At 44.4% G+C, this 23,568-nt stretch overlaps 1 long non-coding RNA gene across 6 annotated transcripts in view; it reads right to left on the bottom strand.

Annotated features, from left to right (window-relative positions):
• Positions 1 to 23,103, bottom strand: part of LOC137768073 (uncharacterized) — a 103,851-nt gene extending 80,748 nt beyond the window's left edge. For 5 of the 6 annotated variants that reach the window (XR_011074708.1, XR_011074706.1, XR_011074709.1 and 2 more), the window contains exons 1-4: positions 22,123 to 23,103; positions 12,207 to 12,316; positions 5,642 to 5,701; positions 4,244 to 4,323 (exon numbers count right to left, since the gene is read on the bottom strand). This is a non-coding gene — a long non-coding RNA (uncharacterized lncRNA). Of the gene's footprint in view, positions 1 to 600; positions 3,681 to 4,243; positions 4,324 to 5,641; positions 5,702 to 12,206; positions 12,317 to 22,122 lie in introns of those variants that run through there. The other variant, XR_011074707.1, reaches the window with a different exon arrangement.
• Positions 23,104 to 23,568: the final 465 nt, after the last annotated feature.

Genomic DNA, 23,568 nt, shown 5'->3' with positions numbered 1-23,568 from the left:
TCAGGAAAAGACTGCACAGAAGGAGTTGACTCAAGCTAAGTCTCAAAAGATGAAGCTGGAGAGAAGGTTCCCAGGCCAAGGACCAGCATAACAAAGGCCCATGGATGTGTGTTTTGCACCCTCACTGGAGGAGCAGTCAGTGCTCCAAGGTGGCTCTGTTGAAGGTTTTGACTTTTATCCACCCAAGCACCCCCACTTCGCCTTTTTAAGGACTCTTGCTTCCATTGGCTTTCTCAGGCAAACCTTTCCGATTTGTAGAGACTCTTTATTGGACTCCTAGCCTCCAATCTCACCTACAGCTTAACAGCTACAGGCATACCTCAGAGATATTGTGGGTTCGGTTCCAGACCACTGCAATAAGAATACCGCAATAAAGCAAGTCACATGAATTTTTTCTTTCCTAGTGCATACAAAAGTTATCTTTACACTATACTGTAGTCAATTAAGTGTGAAATAGCACTGTCTTTACAAAAATACATACCTTAATTTAAAATACTTTATTGCTAAAAAGTGCCATCATCTGAGCTTTCAGTGAGTCATAATCTTTTTGCCACAGTAACAAAGATCACTGATCACAGAACACAATAATGAAGAAGTTTGAAATATTGTGAGAATTACCAAAATGTGACACAGACATGAAATGAACAAATGCTGTTGGAAAAATGGCACTGAAAGTCTTGTTCAATGCAGGGTTGCCACAAACTTTTAATTTGTAAAATCACAGTATCTGTGAAGCATGATACAGTGAAACAAATAAAACAAGGTGTGCCTCTACTACAAAATTCAGTGTTTTCAAACAACAATCATTTTATTACATCTTAAGACAGTGTTTGCATCTGAACAGGGTTCAGCTGGGTGAGTCTTCCGCTCCATGTTGTGTCCACTTAAGTCACCCAGGGGTTCATAGCTGGCAGATAGGCTGGTGTGGAGGGTCCAAGACAACTTCATCCACAGATATGGCATTGTGGTAGAGCTGGCTGGAAGCTGGAGGGCCTAGATGTAGGCTTTCTAGCATGGGAATCCCAGAGTAGTCTGTCCTCCTACATGGCTCAGGGCTCCCAGACAGAGTCCCAAGATTGAGGAGATAGAAGCTGCCAGTGTCCAAGCCCAGGTGTTACTCCCACCAAATCAGTCACAGAGCCTGCTCAGTGTCAAGAAAGATCTTATCTCTCTGGGAAACGACTGTCCAGGAATGTATGAATATCTTTAGTCTGCCCCAGCCTTACATCCATTTCCAGATTAAGCTCCCCAATTTAACAGTCCTCGGTTACCCCAAAAACAGTTGCAGTGGTTTCCCTTTGCCTACAGGATAAATTCCAAATTGCTTATTTTGGATCCATGGGCCTTCAACATTTGACACAAAACATCTTTCCAATGTTGGGAGACGCTTCTCCAAGGGTCTCTGGCACTCCTGCACATCTTGCCAAGGCCTTGGTCTCTCTGTAACTGGTCCCAGGCTGTTTCTCCTGGGTGCGTTTGCAGCAAGCACCCTTGAGGGATGAGATATTGTCTCTCTCTCAAAGAGCAGGCTGCTGCAAGGTGGTGGGCTCTCAAGGCCCAGGATCCCTTTCCTGTGTGTCGCCCACCTGTATGGCCCCTGTGGGCCTTGGGGCTCAGAACCGATGTGACTGTGCCGACACTCTGGATCTTGCTATTGCTACAAGTAATAGAGTCCTTGGTCCCCAACTCAGGAGTTGTATGTCTTCTGTCAGCATCCACGCACTGGGGCAGGCGAACTCATCTGCTTGCAAGCAGGGAAAATCTCAACCCCTTCCCAGCCCTTGGCATCCAGCACGTCACCACCACTTCCAGCTACCGCAGCCTACTTATCGCACCCACAAACATGCAGAAAATTCCTACCTCAGACTCCTACTGCCACCCAGAATATCCATGGGTCTCTCCTCTGTCTCATTTCTTTCCACTGGCAAAGCCAAGTTGCACCTCATTACTTTTCACTCACGTCAGGTGTCTTCACAGCACTCCCTGCCTCCAGCCTCTGGTTGGTGGTTCCGGCAGCAAAGTCTACGAAGCTCTTTGTGATAAACCCTTTCAGCTGTTAAGGCCGCGTCTCTGAGCACTCTCACTGCAACAAAACCAAACCTCTCTCTTTCCAGAGCACTTTCATGCTGTTCCTCTTGCCTGGAATTATCCTTCACTGTCTGTCTGACTCATTCTTCAAGGTCCAGTTCCAGAGACACTTCCCCCAGGAAGCATCCCCTGTTGTCTAGCTAGCTCAGTTGGGGGTCCCTCCCCCTCCCCTGCCTGCTCCCCCTGCACAGCACACAGAGCAGCATTAACTAGTACCATAAGCGTTGGTACTGAGTCTGCTCTTCCAGTATCGTGAGCTCCTTGGAGGCAAGAACCGAATCTTGCTCACCCTGATATCAGTGCTTAGCTGGGGTGATGCTCAGAAATATTTCTTTAAAAAAGAATGAATGATGCCCACTCCCTACATAAACACTTTCCTTACCGCCTCTGGCCAAAATAATCTCATTCCTCCAAATTCCCAGAGGACTGGTTTTCTTTACGACAGTATATATGGGGATGTCCCAGCGTTTCTCACGTGTACCCCTTGAAGGTCAAGATCATATCTCCTTGTTCAGATCAATCTTAGATCACTTTGGAGTTTTTCTAGCTTTCCATTTTGTAGATACATTATTTTAAACCCCCTAAAAACCTAACCCAAGGATAGCAAGAAGAGCTATGGAGTATGTTACATTTTATTTGGATCAATGAACAGATTTCCAACCAGCTCTGAGCACATGCTAATTTGCATTTCTATTTCTAATATAATAACCAAATCAATCTCCTAGGAGAAGAGAAGGGTACTTTTTCTCACTTCTGTCTATTCACCACCTCTGAGCAGGGGTGAATTTATTCAAGATTCAACAAATATTTATTGAGCGTCTAATAACATTCCCACCCCCAGGCACCTGGCCAGTGTCCCAGGCAGTGCATTGGCAGGGAATGGAGCTCTGCCTTTATTTATAGGTTGGAGATGGAGTGGAGTCGCCACTGCAGCATTGACATGCAAGCTTCCTAGCTGTTAATCGGAAAGATCTGAGAATCCAAAAAGATCGTGAACAAACATGGAGTGATGGTCTTTGACAGCTATCCTTCAGATGTGGTTTGTCCTACTCTTTCTCCACTCTTCACAGCACATTTCTCCCAGAAGCAGTCTGGGACGTTCGACAGCTCAGTTCAGAGAAGGGCTATCCACAGGCAGCACTGGAGGGTGGGGAGAGTGTAAACGGTCACTGGGCAGAGCTGCTCCCAAGCAACAAGGCAGAGGAAGAGTCCTGTGAGGAGAGGGCGGGGCTTTCTTGTCAAGTCACCTTGCATCTCTTTCCAGTTCTAGTTTAGTTTCTCGAGAAAGATAGACGTCTCTGCTATTGTGTCACACCCAGTGTATAAGATGGAAAATAGCAATATACTGAAGTTAGAATCCAGTCAATTTCACCCTGATCACTGTGAGGTTCTGTGGCCTGAGACCCAAGATCTGGATGTAGCTGGTAAAATCTGGAGAAAGTGATGTTTCAGTTAAGAGCAGTAGTGTGGTTCAGGGTTAAAAATGTGGTCTTCCAAGTCGGAGAAGGACTCTAGTTCTATTTCTGCCACCTACCAACAGGGTGATCATGGGTGTGCAAGTCATAGTTCCTCTTTGAGCTAATTTTTCTCATCTGTAATCAGAAACGATAAAACTACCTCTCAGAGTCATTATGCTTTCACCATGTGATGAATTCTACCCCTCCTGAAATTCCTACTCTTCTTGACATAGCCCTCAAACACTAATGTGACTTTCCCTGATACACTCCCCAACCCCAAGAGGGGGTGTGCAGATCTCCGATCTGCCTTCCTTTCAGGCTCCTTTATCAAACAAGGCAAGTACCTGATTCCTTTCATCGCTGTATGATGGAGGTACTGTGACAGAACCATGATCGTTTTGCCTGACGTGCAGCAAGCCGAGATACTGAGACGCTGACTGAGGTTTGCAGCAAAGAGAGAGTTTACGCTCAAGCCATGGGGTATTTATGAGATAAAGAATAAAGCAGCAGGGCGGTCTGAGGCGTGGAGAGCGTGAGGAGAATAGGGAAAGGTGATTGAAAAAAGGTGCGGTAATTGTCACTGTACAGGTGTAACTAAGCTACAGGTTTGAGCGCGTTCAAAATGGAGACGCTTAGCACGATCTGAGGGCGGAGTTTTGGGCCCTCTGACGCCAAAAGGTCACTGAGCTGACACTCACGCATGCCCAGTTGGAGGGTTGGTGGTCTTAACCGGTCTTAACCAGCTCAGCTCGAACTAGACACAGCTGACTCCACATTCCTGGAAAACAGCCGAGGCAAATATCTTATTAGGCTACGTGCCACTTGGAGGACATGCAAGTCTTTTGTAGCAACAATTAAAACAACCTTGATTAGTGAAGGCAGGTTACAGGTGAAATGGATTTAACTAATGATTACCCAGGGTTTCAGTATGTTCTCTCTCTCCTCCCACCCCTAACCAGCTAAAGATAATTTTGTCTTTTCCTACTCAGATTTTCCCTCTTGCCTACTCCATAAAAAGAGTTTAGCCCCCGCTCACCACAACTAGAGAAAGCCCGCTCGCAACAACGAAGACCCAAAGCAGCCAAAAATAAAATAAATTAAATAAAAAAAAAAAAAAGAGGTTAGTCTTTACTAACCAAGTTATGTTTGTGTCAACCCTGGAAACAGGGGTAGAGAGAAACAGGCCCTGAACTGCAGGAGGAAACTAGGCATCAGAAAGAGCTCAAAGGGAATTTGACAAGTGAGATGCTCTGGAGTATCTATTATCTGCTAGGAAGTAGACAAAAGAGATTTTGGAAGGGTTTGAGGAGTTATGAATTTGTTCCCCATTCATATTCCTTAATTCCAGAGGTGGTCAGGGAGAGGCCTGGACCGGGTTCTGTGTGAGAGTCAGCTTCTCTCCGCTCTCCTGTCCCAGAGCTCCTGCCTTCTCAGCGAGGGTCCTGCACTCACCACATTTACGTGGCAAAAGAGGGAGAATTATTTTGGATATCAAAACAAATGGTGATCCCAGAAGGTTGCTGAATCTGGGGATAACTGGGACCCACAACTGTCTCCAGCAGTTTGTGCCCTGATATTCTCTCCTCCCTTAATATCTTCCCCTTTCCTCATTTCCATTTTTTACATCTTATGTCTTTATTTTCAAGGAAATGATATATTTCTTCTCAGCACAAACTTGGTCTCTGCTTTTTATTTTTCTCTTTCTTTTTCTGTTGTCTCTCAAGATGAACAAAGTAGCTGCCACCCCGTCCATCATTTCCCCAGAGGGAAGTGTCCTGGCCTGGACACTAATGCCAACCATGAAACAAACACCGAGGGAGCACCTACTTGGGGCATCCCCAGGCCAGGCACTGGGCATGAAGTAGTTGAAGATACACTTCAAGAGGCTGTCTAATAAATCATAGTTTTAACCTCCTCTTCGATCCAAAAGTTTTCGGTGAGGGGTGTGTGTGTGTGTGTGTGTGTGTGTGTATTTCATAGGACAACATAAGGAAGTGAAAAGACACCTCTGTGGTCTTCTTCAAAGTCCATAACCCAAATCTAATCATGAGAAAAACATCAGACAAACCCAAATTGAGGGATATCCTACAAAATACCTGACCAATACTCTTCGGAAGTACCAAGGTCATGAAAAGCAAGGAAAGACTGGTAAAATCCTAAAAAAAAAAAAAAAAATCTGTAGTTTAGTTATTAGGATCGCACCAGTATGAATTTCTTATTTTTGACAAATATACCACGGTTATACAAGATGTTAACATGACGGTCAGCTGGATGAAGGGTATATGGGAACTCTCTGTACTATCTCTGCCACTTTTCTGTAAATCTAAAATTATGACAAAATTTTTAAAAATTAATAAGGAGAATGCATAAAAATGAATCAATAGTTAAGCAAATATTCAAGCTGGTATAATTCTATTTGGAGTTTTTTTCCCCCTAATAATCAATAAAACAGATTGAAAACAAAGACTAGACACATCCATAGCAAAATGTTAATAGATGTTAGTGCAAGATAGTGATAGATAATTTTACTTTTGTTTCCTGCATTTCTCAATTTCCTTCCATGAATATATTTATTATTAACTTTGTAATAATTGTTTTAAAAATAAAACATTAAAAGTCATGTGGAGAAAAAGTGACCTATACTCTGTCTGTGGGCCCGAGAAGGCCCAGAGGCCAGAAGATGCACCCATTATTAATTCTGTGTGGAGCTGAGGAGAAATGAGACGAAGCCCTGGAGAGAAGGGAGGGAGCTTTCCAGGAAACTGGAGCATTGGAATGCAAAGCTTGTTCAGGCTCTGACACGCTCAGGGGGACACAAAGGCCTTCAGCACTTTTGGCAGTAAGTGCTCTCCCTGCATGAGCAAGAAAAGCATCTCGGCTGGGTCAGTCACCTCTCTGGGTCCTCCCCGCCGACAGTCAGGATGCAGGAAATGTTTTCCAGGTTTGAGTGGCCTGTTGCCAATCACTGAAAGGGAAATAGCAGGAACGTGGTCTGGCGGCCTGGTGTGAACAGGGCAAATGCACATGTGGGTGGCGGGCAGGGCAAGATGGCTCTGTTCACTGGAGGCGATGACATGCCAGGTCCCAAAGTAAAGGCGAGCTTAGGGTGGTCCAGTGGCAAGTGTAGGAAGCACGGCTGCTCACACACAGCAATGAAAGGCTCGCTGGTGAGTTTAGAAGCGACCAGACTGAAAGGCATGTTCAGTCAGCAAAACAGATAGGTAATATTTCTCTTCCCCACCTTCCAAAGGTCTTGATGAGGCCATAGGACCAAGGGGAAACTTTTACACCACTAGTCAGTCTCTTTCGTTTGACTAACCAGGGAACGCAGAGATTCAATTTCCTAGCAGTCACCCAGGAACTTAAGGAAGGGGATTTGGCAAAATGCAGCAGTTTCTGCAGGATTCCATCTCATAATCTTGATGAAAGTGATGTTGAGTCATTCCTTTATTCCCTTACCTTAATGCATTCATTCTTAAAACCAGTGTTTATTGAGCATCTATTTTGTACCAGATTACAACAATCCCAATGTGCCCTCCTTAGGTAAACTAAGAAACGGGTAGAGGCGGACTAAAGTGGGGGTCTGGAAGGAACAGAGCATTACAGCAAAAAGTGTGCTGAGCCCATGCATGACTTAGAGAGGTCCCTAGGCCATCCAGCAGCATTGTATTTTACATGACATGGCCTTGGTTTTTCCAGATTCATTACACTCTTCTAAGAAAAAAAAAAAACTATAGCAAAAGAAGAGGTCTTTTCAGTGTCAAAAGGAAAACTCGGATGTCACTGTAGCTTCAGAAGCTTTCTCTAATTGCTACAGAATCATGGCCTAAGGGCAAAGGTCAAATGATAGATGCGTTTTTGACTATAATGACTAGCTAGGAGGTTTCAAAGAGCATTTCAAAAGAGTTTAGGTGGCAGAGCACTTGGACGTCATGAGACCTGGAGTCCTTTCCCAAATCCCCAGTTTCCTGTTTTATATGGGTGGTCCTGCTACCTACCTCATGGGGTCATTGCAAGGACGAAATTACGTATGTGACTCATTCAGCACTTGTCTGGCACATACTAAGACTCAACAGATGTTAGATATGAATTTAATACTGAAGTACTATGACATGTTGATATGTTAAATTCCATCACATAGACTAATTTTACCTAAAGACAATATGACCGTGTTCCAGGTATGCAGGAATTCTTTACCTCATTAAAAATACATAAGTTATTAAACACTTTCTTGAATGTTTAAAAATTCATACTCACTTAACACTTGTGTATTTGTTTATCTGCCAGCTGACAAGCAGGATCAGCTACCAAAGGTATATAAAAACTTGTTGGAAAAGAAACTGAACTTGAATCCATTCTATCCGCTGACTTATAATTTCCTTGTGACATGGGACACAGCCATCGTTATTCAATGCACTCCTTTGGGAATCTTCAGAAGTGTCCTTTGGAAGCAGAGTCTGAGAGCCGCTGGATTGGACAGCATATTTATAACCACTTGCTTTTAAAGAGAACCAGTTAGGATTTGTAATGAGGCCATGAAAATAGCCCTGCTTTGTGCCAACCTCTCTAAGAATTCAGTAAATCTGAGAAATCCTAGAACTCAAGGAAAACAGTGCAAATGCTCAGGCTGATGAGCTCGGCAGCAAGGCAAGATTCTGCTGCGTAGAGGACCTTATCATCTATCTTATTAAGTGACGGGACACTTTTGAGAGTGAAAGGGGCCCTATTAAAAATCATTCCAAGACAGCAGTTATACACACACAGCTTGTCCCTGCAAACCAGGACACATGGCCACCTCCTCCGCAGGCAGCTGAGCCCCTGAGATACTTCTGGGCAGCAGACAGTGCAGAGACTCAAGTGCTCACGCTTGCTGTCCAGCTTTCTCCACGTGGTCGGTGAGGGAAGGGGGGAGGCTGGGCGTCTCCACACCCATGGGGAGAGCTCAGAGGCGGGAAATGGGTGAGCAGATCAATGCCCTCACTGCAACTGAAGAAACTGAATCTTCAGAACAAGCACTGAATTTTCCAAAAGAAAATTTGGGAGTAAATTTGAGAGGAGGCCTCCAAAGCCTTCTTCCCATAATTATCAAAATGATTCAATCCGGTCCATGAGCAGGTCTTTAAATGGCTTCCTGTGCCAGGTGCGGTGGCCAGCCGCTGGGGACCCAGAGGAGAACAGGAGCCATGAATGGGAGAGACGAAGCTTTCTGCCCATACATGCAGTTTAGAGCAACCGGTCCCAGACCAGAGGCAGCAGACAAGCCACGGGGCACAGAGGAGGGAAGGGAGGACTCCAGCTGGGGAGGCCAGGGATGCTTTGCTGAGGAGAGCACGCCTGCGCTGAGCCTGGAAGGCGGGGCAGGAGGCCAAGAGGCAGGCAAGGAGGGAACACTGCTGGTGGAAAGAACGGGGTACACAGGCTCAGGGACATGCAATGAGGGGCAATTTGGAGACCACAGTAAATGCAATCAAGGGAGGAGCTGAGTAGGAGAACCAAAACTGGGGGCATATGTCAGGCCTGCCCTCAGTAACTGTGGGAGTTGCAGCAAGAACACAAGTGAAGGTCTCTGGCCCCTGACCCATCCTAACCCCCACCTCCCATCTCCTACCATAAAGGGCCTCATGAGCATGCATGTATGTGGCCAGCTCAGCCCGGTCCCTCCATACCAGCCTGCAGATAGCCACCCCTTGGCCATCCCTTGTGTGCACAACTAGGGAGAACAACTTGCTGTGCAGTCTCCCCCAGAGAAGACAGAACCAGGGAGGAGGCCCCACAGACCCAGACGCAGGCTCAGCGCGTTTGGGCAGGTATTCCAGAATCCCAGGTAACTGGGGCATAGTCTCAAAAGGAGTGCACAGGCTCTGGGGAGGTAGATCCCTAAGCCCTGTGGACTCCTACAGGAGGGGTCCCTGGGGAGGGCCAGAGAAGGGTCTTCGAAAGCGTGGGGCCCAGGGCAGGGGCCGCCATTGCTCAGGACCAATGGCCATTCTTACCCAAACTTCACCCCCACTCCCAAATCCTGACTCCCCTTTCATTCGCAGGGGATCTGGCCTTGCAGGCCTCCTCAATACCAGGAGTACGTTTACAAATGATCCTGCCAGACTTGAGGTCAGGGCCTCCTTGCTGGGCCTTTAAGAACCCTCTAAGTTCCAGAAGCTTCCCTCAACATGTGAAAATCCTTAAAACCTCATCTGGAGGTCCCATCAGAGCTCTCGACTCTTACCTGGAAAAGACACCCATGCCCACCTGGCCCAGGAGGAGCCCAAGAGTCATAATTTGTTCAAGCTTCCAGGTTCTGCTGTGCATTCTGAGTTGACGACCTCCAGGACCCCCTCTGAGGTGAAGGGTCGTCACTTCTGCCTACAGTCAGCACATTTTTAAAACACCTATTTTGCCTTTTTTCGTTAGGATCTCATACTTTCTGTTCAGAAGTAGGACAATTTCTTGGAGACTTCCAGGAAATGCTCTGTTCCCAAACCTTCCTCCATACACTCTTTCTTGAGAGGAAATTCATGCATCTCTCCATCTATTCATCACACACACAGGATCCCAGGCCTCATGCCACTGGGGATACAGGGGTGAACAAGACAGACACAGTCCCACCCTCAGGGAGCTTCCATTCTCATAGGGGGAGACATGTTAAACAAGCATGACAATACATTGCAATTATGATGGGTAATTTGAATCAAAGGAGGGTATATCTGGGCAACCTACCCTAATCATCAAGGGTCTTCCTTGGAGACCCGACATTGGAGCCAACCAGCAGGACAAGTGAGAGTAACTGAGGGTGAGATTGGCCTGGGGAGGTAGGGGTGGCAGAGCGTCCCAGGAATGGAGTCTTGAGGGAAGAGACACCAAAACACCAATGTGGCTGGAGCGTGGAGAGAGGAGGGAGAGAGGGAGAGAGTGGGGCGGGATGGGGCTAGGGAGGCTGGCAGAGCTCAGACCTGGGGGAGGGGAGGACTAGAGAGTGTATCAGTTACCTACTGCTGCGTAATTAGTTACCCCAAAATTTAGCTGCTTAAAACTACAAAAACATGTTACATCACAGAATTTCTGAGGGTCATAAACCCACAGCACCTTAGCTGAGTGGTCCAGCTCAGGGGTCTCTCATGAGGCTGCAGTCCCTGACGGTTCCAAGGGATCTGTTTCCAGGGAGGCTCACGCACTTGGCTTTTGCCTGGAGTCCAGGTCCTCGCCTCCTGGGCCTCTGCACTAGGAGAGAACCCATGAAGTGGGAGCTGCTTCTCCCAGAGTGAGTAATCTGAGAGGGAGGGCACCAAAAATGGAAGCCACAGTCTTTTATGACCTAATCTCAGAAATGACAAGCCATCCTTTCTGCCCTATTTCATTGGCCAGAAGGTAGTCTAAATCCAGTCCACACCCAAGAGAGGGTGTTACATGAGGGTGAGAATACCAAGATGTGGGGACCATTTGGGGTCATCTTGGAAGCTGGCCTCACAGGGAGCATAATCAGATTCATATCAAAAAAATCATGCACCCATAAAGGAATTTTCTGGAGTGATGGAAATATTCTATATCATGATAGAGGTTACACAAATGTAAACCTTTGCCAAAATGCATTGAAGTGTAAATCTTAGATGCATTATTGTTTAAAAAGATCACTGCTTCTGGGAAGATGGAGTAGACATACTTTTCTCTGTTCTTCCTGTTGAGTACAAATAAAAATCCTGAACATTATATATATAAAATAAACATAAGAAGATTCTGAAAGGGGGAGAGAAGGTGCAGACCAGCTAGGCACCTGATGACAACATGGGTTTTCTTTTTGTCTCGTAGACCCCAGATTTGGAACTAAAGAAGGCAGCAATCTGAAACATCAACAAACACAGACCCGAAGAGTCCTAAGAGAAGCCCACTTTCTCTAGTCAAAGGAACAGGAAAGGGGCATCCGCAAGATAGAAAACTTTTGGACAATGACCGCCCTACTCCAGCCAAACACCTTAGAAAACCTGCGGCCACACAACCTGGGTGAATCTCCAAAGAACTATGCTGAGTGGAAAAAAAAAAAAAGCCAATCGCTAAAGGTTACACACTGTATGATTCCACTTGTATAACAATCTCGAAATGACAAATTTATACAAATGAAGGAAAGTTTAGTGTTAATCTAAGAACAGTTGGGGAGGGGGAAGGAGAGGGAAGACAGTGCAGCTATAAAGGGCAGCATGAGGGATCCTCGTGGAGATGGCAGTGCTCTGTGTCCTAACTTTCCTTGTCAGCACCCTGGTGGTGACACTGTACTGCAGTTTTGTGACTGTTACCACTGGGAAAAACTGACTAAAGGGTGCAGGGTTCCCTCTGTATTGTTTCTCTCTGAGGGTATTACTTCTAACACTTGCATGTGAATCTACAATTACTTCAACATAAAAAAAATTTATTTTAAAAAAGGCCACATATGTTATGATTTCACCTATATGGCATTCTGGGACAAAACAAAAAAGGGGCAGAAGAAGATCTGTCTTGCAGGAGCTGAGTGTGAGCTTGACTTGCAGTTGACTCTAAAGGGGCAGCGGGAAACTTCCTGGAGTGACAGAAATGTTCTAGACCTTGATTGTGGTGGTGGTTCCCTGAGTATACGTGGTTATCAAAATTCAGAACTGTGCACTAAAAAGGATGAATTATACTGTATATAAATGATACCTCCATGTAGCTGTTTTTTTAAAAGAGCATACGTCCAAAGAAGTGATCTTCCTCATCTCTTCGGCCTCTGAACCTTTTCTTCAAAGGAAATCTCACGTGGATTTTTTAACCTGTAAAACAGATAAAATTGAGAGTCTGCACTTGAATTGCGTAGGGGACGCCCTGTCCCCCATCATCACAGGTAGCCCCAATGCCTCAGGAAGAGTTGAAGAATGCTGTTCTAAGTCACAAGAAAAAGGCTTGTCAAATCCCTGGCTCTGTGAGTTGTGGGACCCAAGGGGTGACCTGAGGAAAACGGCTCCAATTCGTGAGCTGGGTTTCCTAGTCAGCAACTTGGAAACTCTGAAGGCAGTTCCATACTCCTGGGTGTCAGGTTGAGGCAGTGAATCTCCACTGTGAGCTGAGAGCAGCACTGACTGGTGCCCGAGAAGGGCCGGCGGGGAGTGGTGTTAATAAAAAGTGGTCGTGTTAGAAAGAGGCCCAAAGGCACTCAAGTGAAAATCAGCGGACTGCCTTGGTAGTGCTGGAGGGATGCAAGAGTCCCGAGAGAGCAAGCTGTGGTTGTTGCAAGTGGGACAGCCCCTGCCAGCTGCCCACACCCACTGGCTTTCTGCCTGTCCCTGCCCCAAATGGGAAACGTAGGGGAAATGGCTTACCTTACAATATCCTTAGAAGCAAGAGCCTCTCTTGAGGCACCTACATCTTTTTTTTTTTTTTTTTTTTTTGAGGCACCTACATCTTTTTTAGCTCCATCCTTGAAGAGAATCTCCCAAAAAAGGGATTCCGGCGGATGCTTCTGGAATTGGTTCTGTCAGCACTGAGTCTGCACCTTCTGGATGACCCGGTGAATCCTGCATCCTCTGACTTACCCCAGATTCCCAGCTGTCAACTTTAGAGCCTCCTTCTCTTGGGTGCTTTTTTCCTGAACCAGTTTTAGGTGATGGAAAATTGTGAGTTTGGTGTTGACAAAGAGGGTCTCTCAAAATTGCCTCATACAGTCAAAGAGTAGAGCACAGGCCACTCAGATCTAAGAACCAGAGACTAGGGGATGAGACCCTCCTTTGCCAGACTCACAGCTTCACTGGCTCCCTTCAGTACCTGGTAGACATATGCTGCAAAGGAACGTGTTTGGAGACAGAAGTTGCCCGGTCACCATGGTGATGAAGATGTGCTACTTGCATCGTACAGGGCATCCTATATATTTAGCAACAGCAATTTGAAAGGCTGCAGTTGCATTCAGCTGGGGCACATGACTGGCTGGTCTGAGCATCTTGAACAAGATGCAGTCCCCACAAAAGGGCCTCGATGAGATTTTGGTGAGGTCTGAAGACCTCCCCGTGACATAGTCCAGTCTTTCTAATGAGCCTGATCTGGGGAAGGCAGCATGGTAGAGCAAGCCTGTGTGGCTAAGACACTAAACAAAGATGGAAGGAAGGTTGTGGATGCCAGAGATATTTAAACAGTGGAATAGTTTTCCAACTTCCAATTCCTGGAGCCACATTAATGAGACGAAAGACTCTCCAAGAACTACTAATTTTACTGCTAATTTTATGACCCAGGTTCCCATTTGTTCTCCTTGCAACAAGATGAAATGTTACTATCTTAGCAGTTGTATAGTGGGAAGGCCTCAGGAAAATTCTCTCCCTGGGCCCTGAGGCTCCCCCATACTGCTTGCTATTTAATGATTTTTTTCTCTTATTTTGAAAACAGCTGAGATTAATAATCTTCTATGCTGGGTAGAGGGGGTGATGGGTAGTAATAATATTTTGATTATTTACTGTATACCAGGAAATACACAAAATGCTTTACATTTATTTATTTTAAAGGGTGAGATTCATGCAGCATACGATTAACCACTTTAAAATGTACAATTCAAGGGCATTTAGTGCATTCAAAAATGTTGTACAACTATCACCTCTTTCTACTTTCAAAACTTTTTCATCATCTCAGAAGAACATCCTGTAAAATTAAGCAGTCACTCTCCATTGCCCCTCCCTCTGTCCCCTGGTAACCATTAATCTGTTTTCTGTTTCTGTGGATTTACCTATTCTGGATATATCTTAGAAAAGGAATCATATGATATGTAACATTTTTGTCTGACTTCTTTCGCTTAGTGTAATGTTTTTGAGGGTCATTCAAGTTACAGCAGATATCAGTACTGCATTCCTTTTTCATAGCTGAATAGTATTCCACTGTATGGATGTACTACAATTTGTTTATCCACTCCTCCACTGATGGCACATATATTATTAACTCATTTAATCCTCTCTACAGTCCTATGAGGATTTTTTGTTTGCTTTTTACAGGACAGGAAACTGAGGCACAGAGAAGTGAAGTGACTTGCCCAGAGTCATACGTATAGGACAAGGTAGCACAGGGATTGGAACCCAAGCAGTTTGGCTCCCTTCAGTGCTCTGCTTCCCCACAGAAATGCTGTTTCTGGGGGCAGAAAGTGAAACTCTAACAATACATGTAAAAAACAAACAAACAAAAAAAGTGAGTGAAGCTGTTGCAAATGTTAGTTATTTGTTCCTAAGAAGGAGGGGAAAAACAAAAAAGAGAGAAGAGGAAAGGAAAGGGAAGAGCAAGAGGAGTCAGCCAGAGAGAAGGAACAGGGGTACTGCGGGTGCTGCAGGAAGCGAGAATTTCTCAGGACGAACATGGATTTCAAATGGTTGCAGCCAAAGTTCTGGTACATGCAACCATTTGCTTTCATCGTCACATCAGAGGGACTGAGAAAACAGGAGGAAGTGCTGGGCCTCTGGTTTGGGTAGAGGGAACTGCAGAAATAGAAAACAGCCACAAGCTGCAGAGAGGAGAACAAAACTGGGCAAAGAAACGAATTTAGTGGGAAGTTGATCATGAAAAACTGTCAGGAATTCAGAGGAATCTTGCCAAGTCTGTGGACTTCTACAATCAATGGGAAAAGGTTAGAGTTAAGCTTATCTAGATCTCGAGAGGTCCTGAGACCACAGTCGATATCTGGGTTATACTATATGAATTAAACATCTTTCCAATGAGGAGCTGCCTGGCGCAGCGTTTCATGAGGCACTAATGAGATGACATCTGCTTTCTCATAAATACATCATGTGTTGGGAAAAATGGAGGAGGTGGAAACATAGTTAAGTCTGTAAGGAAGCTGTGGAACTAAGGTTGACAGAGAAACTCTCACAACTCCCATTGGAGAGGTCACCAAAATCCACAGAGCCCGAAGAACCAAAGAGTAAATCCATTAGTCACGGAAGTCCAAACCAGTCACAAAAACAAGGTCCCAACTCAGCTCTCTGAAGGCAGAGTGTGGATCTAGGGGTCTTTGAGCCCCCTGGGAAGCACTGACAATGCAGAAGCAGGCCTGGGAACCCCTGCAACAGACATTTGTGTGTGAGCCGAGGACTCAGTTGGAGAATTGGCCACATTCAAACAGTCAAGCAACGATGAATGAATTATTAATTCAAGCCCAAACCAAAACTAAGTCATAATCATTAATATTGCAATAGACTTAACTCCTGACTTGTTCACATGGACCATTAGCCATCCCTGGTGCATGCTGAGAGAAACATCATCCTTCCAGATTGCCAAGATGGAGACTGAAGCTACCTCAGTGTTTTCTGTCTGAATGGGGGCTCTGAACAATACAAATAATTGACATAGTATCCAACGACGTCAATCCGCTAATCTTATATAACCCTCGCTGGAGGTAGTGCTTGTAACATGACATGATTTTTCATCTTTGCTCCCTTCCTCTACTTTGATGTATGTGTTAACTGAGAGAACTGGCTGAGAAAAGATGGAAGGAGGGTCGAAAAATAATCATCCGTAAACGGGATGACCAGCTGCCAAGTAACCAAGAGCCATCCGTCCTGTGTCAAGGATCCTTTATGCTTATTTCTAAACCATGTGCCATGATTTAAGCAGAGCATTATTGATATCAGACCCAGCAGTAACGGAACTCACATTCTTAAACTCCACTTCCAAAAGAGGCACACACTATTATTTTATTTATTTTTTGTACATATACTTCCATATATTGCATTTATTTAATGTTTCCATTATAAAACTCTTAAAAGACATGGAAAACTATTAAATATCAATTTATCAACTGCAGCGTGGAACAGCCACTTCTGACATGACCTGCTATAATAGAACAAGACAGAGTGTGAACTTTTGGAGCAGTCAGATTCCTTTACTGAATACCTGGAAGTTGGAGGGGAAAAGGGAATGTGCAGACAGATGCTGTTTCCTTCCATGTCTGCATCTCCTCCCACCACAATTTGATATAAAGCATCCCAAGCCCTGAGATGAAATCCCACGACGCTGGTAGGATCAGAACTGCGACTTAATATTTTCAATTTCATAACAGGAGCTTACTTCAGCAGCATCTTGAATCTGCCTGGAGTGTAGAACTGAAAGTTTACAAAATGGGGACAACTCAGAGCTTATTACTTATTTGAGTTCACTGTCTGGTTTGATCTCTGCTTCATCCCTTAAGCAGGGAGATCTGGTACTGTTATCTCCCTTCTACAGAGGAGGTTGCTGAAGCTTATAACGGTTACAGTGATTAGTTCAAGTTCACAGATTAAATTCAGAACTAAGATTTAAATCCAAGACTTGTGACTATTAGGCCACCGTTATGCCCATAGCCCTTCTTCCTCATCATTTGCTATTGTCCCAAAAGAGGGCTACATGTGGCCACCCCCATCAGATATTGTCCATATTTTTTTTCCTGCTGCCCTGACCCTTGTTCTAACTATGAATTCCTCTGAGTCCTTTTTTTTAACCTATTTTTAAAATTATTTTAAATTGTGGTAAAATGTACATAACATAAAATTTACCATCTCAACCATTTTAAGTATACGGTTCAGGGGTATTAAGTACATTACCATGTTGTGCCAGAGCACACACTATTCTTAATTGACCAATGGACTTTAAATAAAAACAACACAGAAATGCTGGGCTTTAGAGCTTGTCATCTCTCCTGTCCCCAAAACAAATATTGGAAATAACTGCTTTTAATATGCATCAGGCAAAAATCTCTGATGTGAACTGTCCCCTCTGGACAGTTCCAGTGACCTCTGGACTGGCCTCCAGGGGCCACTGCCCCTGTCCAGGGTCCACTGCCCCTGTCCAGGGTCCAGTCCCCACAGCCCTGGCTTAGGCATGCTGGTCCCTGTACCGAAAACTCTGATGGATCCTCACGCTCTATAGTGCAAGTCTATGCCCCTTAGGTTAGCATTCATAAATCTATCGAGTGCCTCCGATGTTGCCGCGGAGCCACTACTAACTGTATTGCTTCTCTATCTGCTAATGACTGCTGCCATGTGTGAGCCCTTCCTCTGTGCTCAACACCGTAGGAAGAGACTTGGTCACCTCATTTAATCCTCTCATCAAATTTAAGAGTTGTAGGTGTTGCTGAAATCATTTTACAGGTCAAGAAACTGAGATGCAGCTGAGTCAGGCACTTTACTCCCGGATTCATTACTGGTTACGTGGGCTCTTGTTTAGCCTCTTGTTCACCTTCCAGCTCCTGTCATAAAATGGGGTGGTCGTGTTTTTATCTGCCATAGCACCCCTCAATCTCAGGGGAGAAACTAGCTTCAAACCCAGACTTATTGGGAGAGAAAAACATTTTTTAGCAGCCTAGAGCAAATATAAATTGGTAAAGGAATCTGTGTTGATAAACAGAAAAGCTACATACATATTCTGTGACTCAGCCATTCTACAACTAGGAATAAATACATCCTGAGGAAATCAGAACCATGAGTACACGTTTGTCTGCAAGAATGCACACTGGAGCATTATTTATATTAGTGAAAACAACCCTCAAGTCCAATAATAAAGGGCTGATTAAATTATACATATAGCTTATGCACATATCCATATTATAATAATTGTTAAGATATACTGAGTGCTTACCATGTGCCACTCATTGTTTCAAGGGCTTTATTGGTATTAACTCATTTAAACCATGTGGTGGATTACAGTATGATCCTTAAAATGAGATTGCACAGGAATACTTATGGCTTGAGAAAATGTTCATGATCTTTTTTTTTTTGGCTGAGCCACGTGGCTTGAGGGATCTTAGTTCCCCGACTGACCAGGGGTTGAACCAGTGCTCCCTGCAATGGAAGCGCGGAGTCTTAACCACCAGGGAAGTCCTGTTCATGATCTATTGTTGAATGAAAGAAGCATATTAAAAATTATGTTTAAAAACTATAAGTTTATAGCAGCTTTATTCATAATTGCCAAAATGTGGAAGCAACCAAGATGCCCTACAGTAGGTGAATGGATAAATAAACTGTGGTACATCCAGATAATGGAATGTTATTCAGTGCTAAAAAGTAATGAGATATTAAGCCATGCAATGACATAGAGGAAACTTAAATGCATATTTCTAAGTGAAAGAAGCCCATCTGAAAAGGCTACATACATACTGTATCATTCCAATTATATGACATTCTGGAAAAGGCAAAACTATAAAAACAGTAAAAAGGTCAGTGATTGCCAGGGGATGGGGGGTTGGTGGGGAGTGATACCAGGTGGAACACAGAGGTTTTTAGGGCAGTGAAAATACTCTAAATGATACCATAAGGATGGATACAGGTCACCATACATTTGTCCAAACTCATAAAATATACGACGCCAAGAGTGAACCCCAAAGTAAACAAACTATGGACTTTGGGTGATAACAATATGTCAGCGTAAGCTCATCCATTATAACAGATGTCCCACTCTAGTGTAGGATGTTGACAACATGGGAAGCTGTGCATATGTTGGAGGCAGGGGGTATATGGGAAATCTGCACCTTCCCCTCAATTTTTCTGTGAACCTTAAACTGCTCTAAAAAAGTCTTAAAAAAAAAAAAAAACTACATAGTAGAAGTAAAATGATAGTAATTAGGTCTGAGAAATGGAATTACTGTTTTTTATTGTCTTCTTTGTAATTTGGAGAATATTCCACAATAATAATCACTTATTACTTTTTAAAAAACTGATTTAAAAATAAACACATAGTCAAGGTATTAGATGGCACCTGAGGACCTGATGGCCAGAGCATCAGGCAAGGTCACTGATAAACAAATAAGAGAGTGAGCCCGGCTGGCACATTGGCCAGGGAGCCAATGACTCTAGGGCTGACCACAGGGGCCCTCAGCAAAGTGACCCAACAAGGGCCACTCTGTGCTGTGGGCCCCGCCTACTGCCCTATTTGCTCAGAAGTTCTGCTGCTGTGAGGCCCTGGCACTGGGTCACCAGGGAGGAATCCAGTCACTCTGGCCAGCACTAAAAACAGAGTTCAGGGCCTGACACACTCAGGACCAAGATCAAAGGTCTTATTCTAGCTGTGAGAGGACTTCGCTGTCTGGCTCCTGCTGATTTTTTGGACTCAGTTTTCCACGGCTCTGTGTCACAGAACGTCACTCCAGAAAGACCATTTTCTCCTAACTTTCCCATGTACCCATCATGCACTTTCCTCCTCCTGCACGTTTTCCAAACTTTCCTTTCCCACCCTCTGCTCCAAAAATACCCTTTCTTTGTTTCAAGTCTATGGATGATGCTGATGAAACATGATAATGTTGATGCAAACTGCTCTAAACTTAGGTGTAATCACAATAATAACAGCTACAATTTATGTAGCAGTTAGTGTGTGTTCTTTAAATACACTGAATCCCACTTAATCTTTACAGCTCTTCTGTGGGCAGGTACCAGTGTTCTTCCTTACAGATAAGGTATTGATGACTCAATGAGGTGAGTTCATTGTTTACTTGGGCATGGCAACTTATAGGCAATGTCCCAGGGGAGGCATCAGATGGCCCAGGAAAGCCCACGACTTTTGTCTGATTTCACCCCAGGACTGGGGTCTCAGCACACTGAGTGGCCCTGGGCTCAGCCAGGCCCCTATGGCCTGCTCAAGGCTTGGCAGAGAGGAAGAATGATTCAAGAGTATGGACGCAACTTGAGGAGCTGCATTGAAAAGATCGCTAGAAATAGTTTCTTTACATACACACTAATTCCTGAAATCCTTTTCTTAGAGGATATGGCATTTTTCTTGGGAGATGGTATTTATGAAAGAGTATATGACTACACATTGTTTGTTTACTTTGGTTTTCATACGTAGGAGTTGACCAAATTCAGGAATCATCACCTTCACAGGTGCTCTGGATAGCGGATGAGTGAATTTAGTTCACACATGTATGCCACGCTCCTTATAACAATTCATGCATTAAATATGTGTGAATTGAGCCATATTTTAAAATGTGCCTATTAAGTCTGATAGTTAAGGGAATTCTGCTGTGAATTAGTTTTAAAGTAAGGACCTTTTTAAAGTAATTAGTCCCTAAGTTTTTTTCGTAACAACTTTATTGAGATATAATTCACTTACCTTACAATTCACGCATTTAAAATGTAATTTCAACATAGTCATGCCACCATCACTACAATTAATTTTAGAACATTTTCATCACTTCAGAAAGAAACCTGTACATGTAAGCTATCACCCTCCACCTCATCTACTGCCCCCTACCCACCTCCCAGTCCTCGGAAACCACTGATCTACTTTCTGTCTCTATAGATTTACCTCTCCTGGACATTTTGTATAAATAGAATCATGCAATATATGGTCTTTTGCAACTGACTTCTTTCATTTAGCATAATGTTTTCAAGTTCATCCATTGTTATAGCATGTAGCAGACATCTTTCCTTTTTATAACAAATAATGTTCCATTGTATGGTTACATAACATTTTGTTGTCCATCACTTGATGGACATTTGGGTTCTTTCCACCTTTGGCTACTATGAATAATACTGCTATTGAATAGTACTGCTATTGAATAATACTGCTATATGAACATTCATGGTCAAGTTTTTTGTGTGAACATATGTTTTCAATTCTCTTAGGTATATACCTAGGAGTGAAACTGCTGGGTCAAATGGTAGCTCTATGTTTAACTTTTGGAGGAATTGCCAGACTATTTTCCAAACTGGATGCACCATTTTACATTCCCACCAACAGTGTGTGAGGGTTTTGCTTTATCCACATCCTCACCAGCACTCGTTATTATCTGGCTTTTTATTAATAGCCATCCTACTGGGTATGAATTGGTATCTGGTTGTGGTTTTGATTGGCATTTCCCTGACAACTAGTGATGTTGAGCATCTTTTCCTGTGCTTATGTATTTATATATCTTATGTGGACATATGTCTATTAAGATCCTTTGCCCATTTTTTAATTGGCTTATTTGCCTTTTTATAATTAAGTTGTAAGACATGGGGAACATAGCCAATATTTTGTAATAACTGTAAATGGAAAGTAACCTTTAAAAACGTATTAAAAAATTTAAAAATAATTAAGTTGTAAGAGTTCTTTACATAGTCTAGATACAAGTCCCTTATCGGATACATGATTTGCAAATAGTTTCTTCCATTCTGTGGGGTATCGTTTTACTTCTGGATGGTACCCTTTTAAGCACAAAAGTTTTAATCTTGATGAACTCTTATTTTTTCTTTTGTTACTCATACTTTTGGTGTAAGAAACCATTGCCAAATCCAAGGTCATAAAGCTCTGTCCCTATGTTTCCTTCTAAGACTTTTCTAGGGACTTCCCTGGTGGCACAATGGTTAAGAATCCGCCTGCCATTGCAGGGGACATCGGTTCGAGCCCTGGTCAGGGAAGATCCCACATGCCACGGAGCAACCACAACTACTGAGACTGCCCTCTAGAGCCTGTGAGGCACAACTACTTAAGTCCACACGCCTAGAGCCCATATTCTGCAACAAGAGAAGCTACTGCAGGGAGAGGCCCGCGCACCGCAAGGAAGAGTAGCCTCCCATTCGCCGCAGCTAGAGAAAGCCCGCACGCAGCAATGAAGACCCAACACAGCCAAAAATAAATAAATAAAGAGTTTTTAAATTTTAGTTCTTACGTTTAGGTCTTTGATCCATTTGAGTTAATTATAGGTCCAAGTTCATTCTTTTGCACGTGGATATCAATTTGTTGAAAAGTCTATTCTTTCCTCATTGAATTGTTTCCTCACTCTTGTAGTTCAATTGACTGTACTGTGAGAGTTTATTTCTGGATTCTCAGTTCTATTTCATTGCTCTATATGGCAATCCTTATGCAAGTACACTCTCTCTCTCTCTTCTTGTTACCAAGTTCCTTTATTATTTCCAAAGGACACTTGGTGTTAGCTGGGAACAGAAATCGCCCTGGCTGAGCCGTTCAAGGAGCTTAGAAAACATCTTTTTCTATTTGGTCAGTAATGTCACCAGCAAGGCCTCTTTCAGGTTACCTGTTGCGGTGCCTCAGACCTGGGATTCCTGTCGCAGAGATCAAGCCAGACTGAACCCTTCAATTGTGCGGGAGGAAAGCGGAGAAGCCCGGCGACCTAACAGAGCCGCCGGAGGGCGCCCCATCTCGCGCTCCGTGCTTCCTGGTATCCTTCCTCCCGGGTGGAAATCAGGGTCGCGGGGGCCGCCTGGATTTCTTCGGCTTTTGCAAATGTCCAAGTACCCCAAACCCCTAGTTTTCCCGGTACTCTTTATCATAGGCGACGGTCCCGAGACGGTGCTTGGGCAGGACCTTAGGACCTCGGCGTCAGGAGGCAGGAAGGCGCAGCCCCCATGAGCAGCCGGCCGGGGAAAAGCCGCGGTCCCCAGTGCGGGACCGCCCCCACGCCTCCCGAGACCCCAGATCACCCGGTGGTTTGCGGGGCCGAAGCTCTTCCGCTGCGCCTGCGACACGCTGGGCCCCAGCAATTGCGAAGTTTGTGATCCTGGGGCGATCTCTTCTGGCTCACGAGGTCTGAAAAGCAGGCCAATTAGCTATGGGATGGGAAACAGTTTTTTCTGCCAAAGAGAGTTATTTCCAGTAGATTCTTACGTGGCTTGTTTGTGCTTCTGCTCTTCTCCCTGTTCAGCTGGCCTTCTGCCACAGAGGCATTGGCTAAGTAGTATTTGAACGGATGTGACATTAACATTTCCCCATGTCAATAAGAATGGTTCAAAAGTAGCATTTTTATCCGTGCAAAATATTACATTGTCTGATTGTAACTGACATTTAACCATGTCCTCCAGAAAGAGACTGGGACCTCTGTGGGGCACAGGCGCTCGGTTCCTAAGAGACCTCCTTGGATGAAGCTGTGTGTCACCGGCACTGGTGTACTGTCACCAGCACTACAGTCACGCCCCATCTTCCCAACTGGGACAATCCACAGGCAACTCCCATCACTTCAGGGTCAGTGGCCAGGTGTGGCCTGGCCCTCAGTTCGGGTTCTTCTGTAAAATCCGTGAAGCCTGATAGGCTTTGGGCTACAGAAGAAGACAGTTTTCCCAATGGGGTGTGTTAAGATTCTACACTTTAAGTGGACCAG

Source organism: Eschrichtius robustus, chromosome 8, assembly GCF_028021215.1.
Source record: "Eschrichtius robustus isolate mEscRob2 chromosome 8, mEscRob2.pri, whole genome shotgun sequence".
NCBI lineage: Eukaryota > Metazoa > Chordata > Mammalia > Artiodactyla > Eschrichtiidae > Eschrichtius > Eschrichtius robustus.
This window is presented reverse-complemented; position numbering and strand designations above follow the sequence as displayed.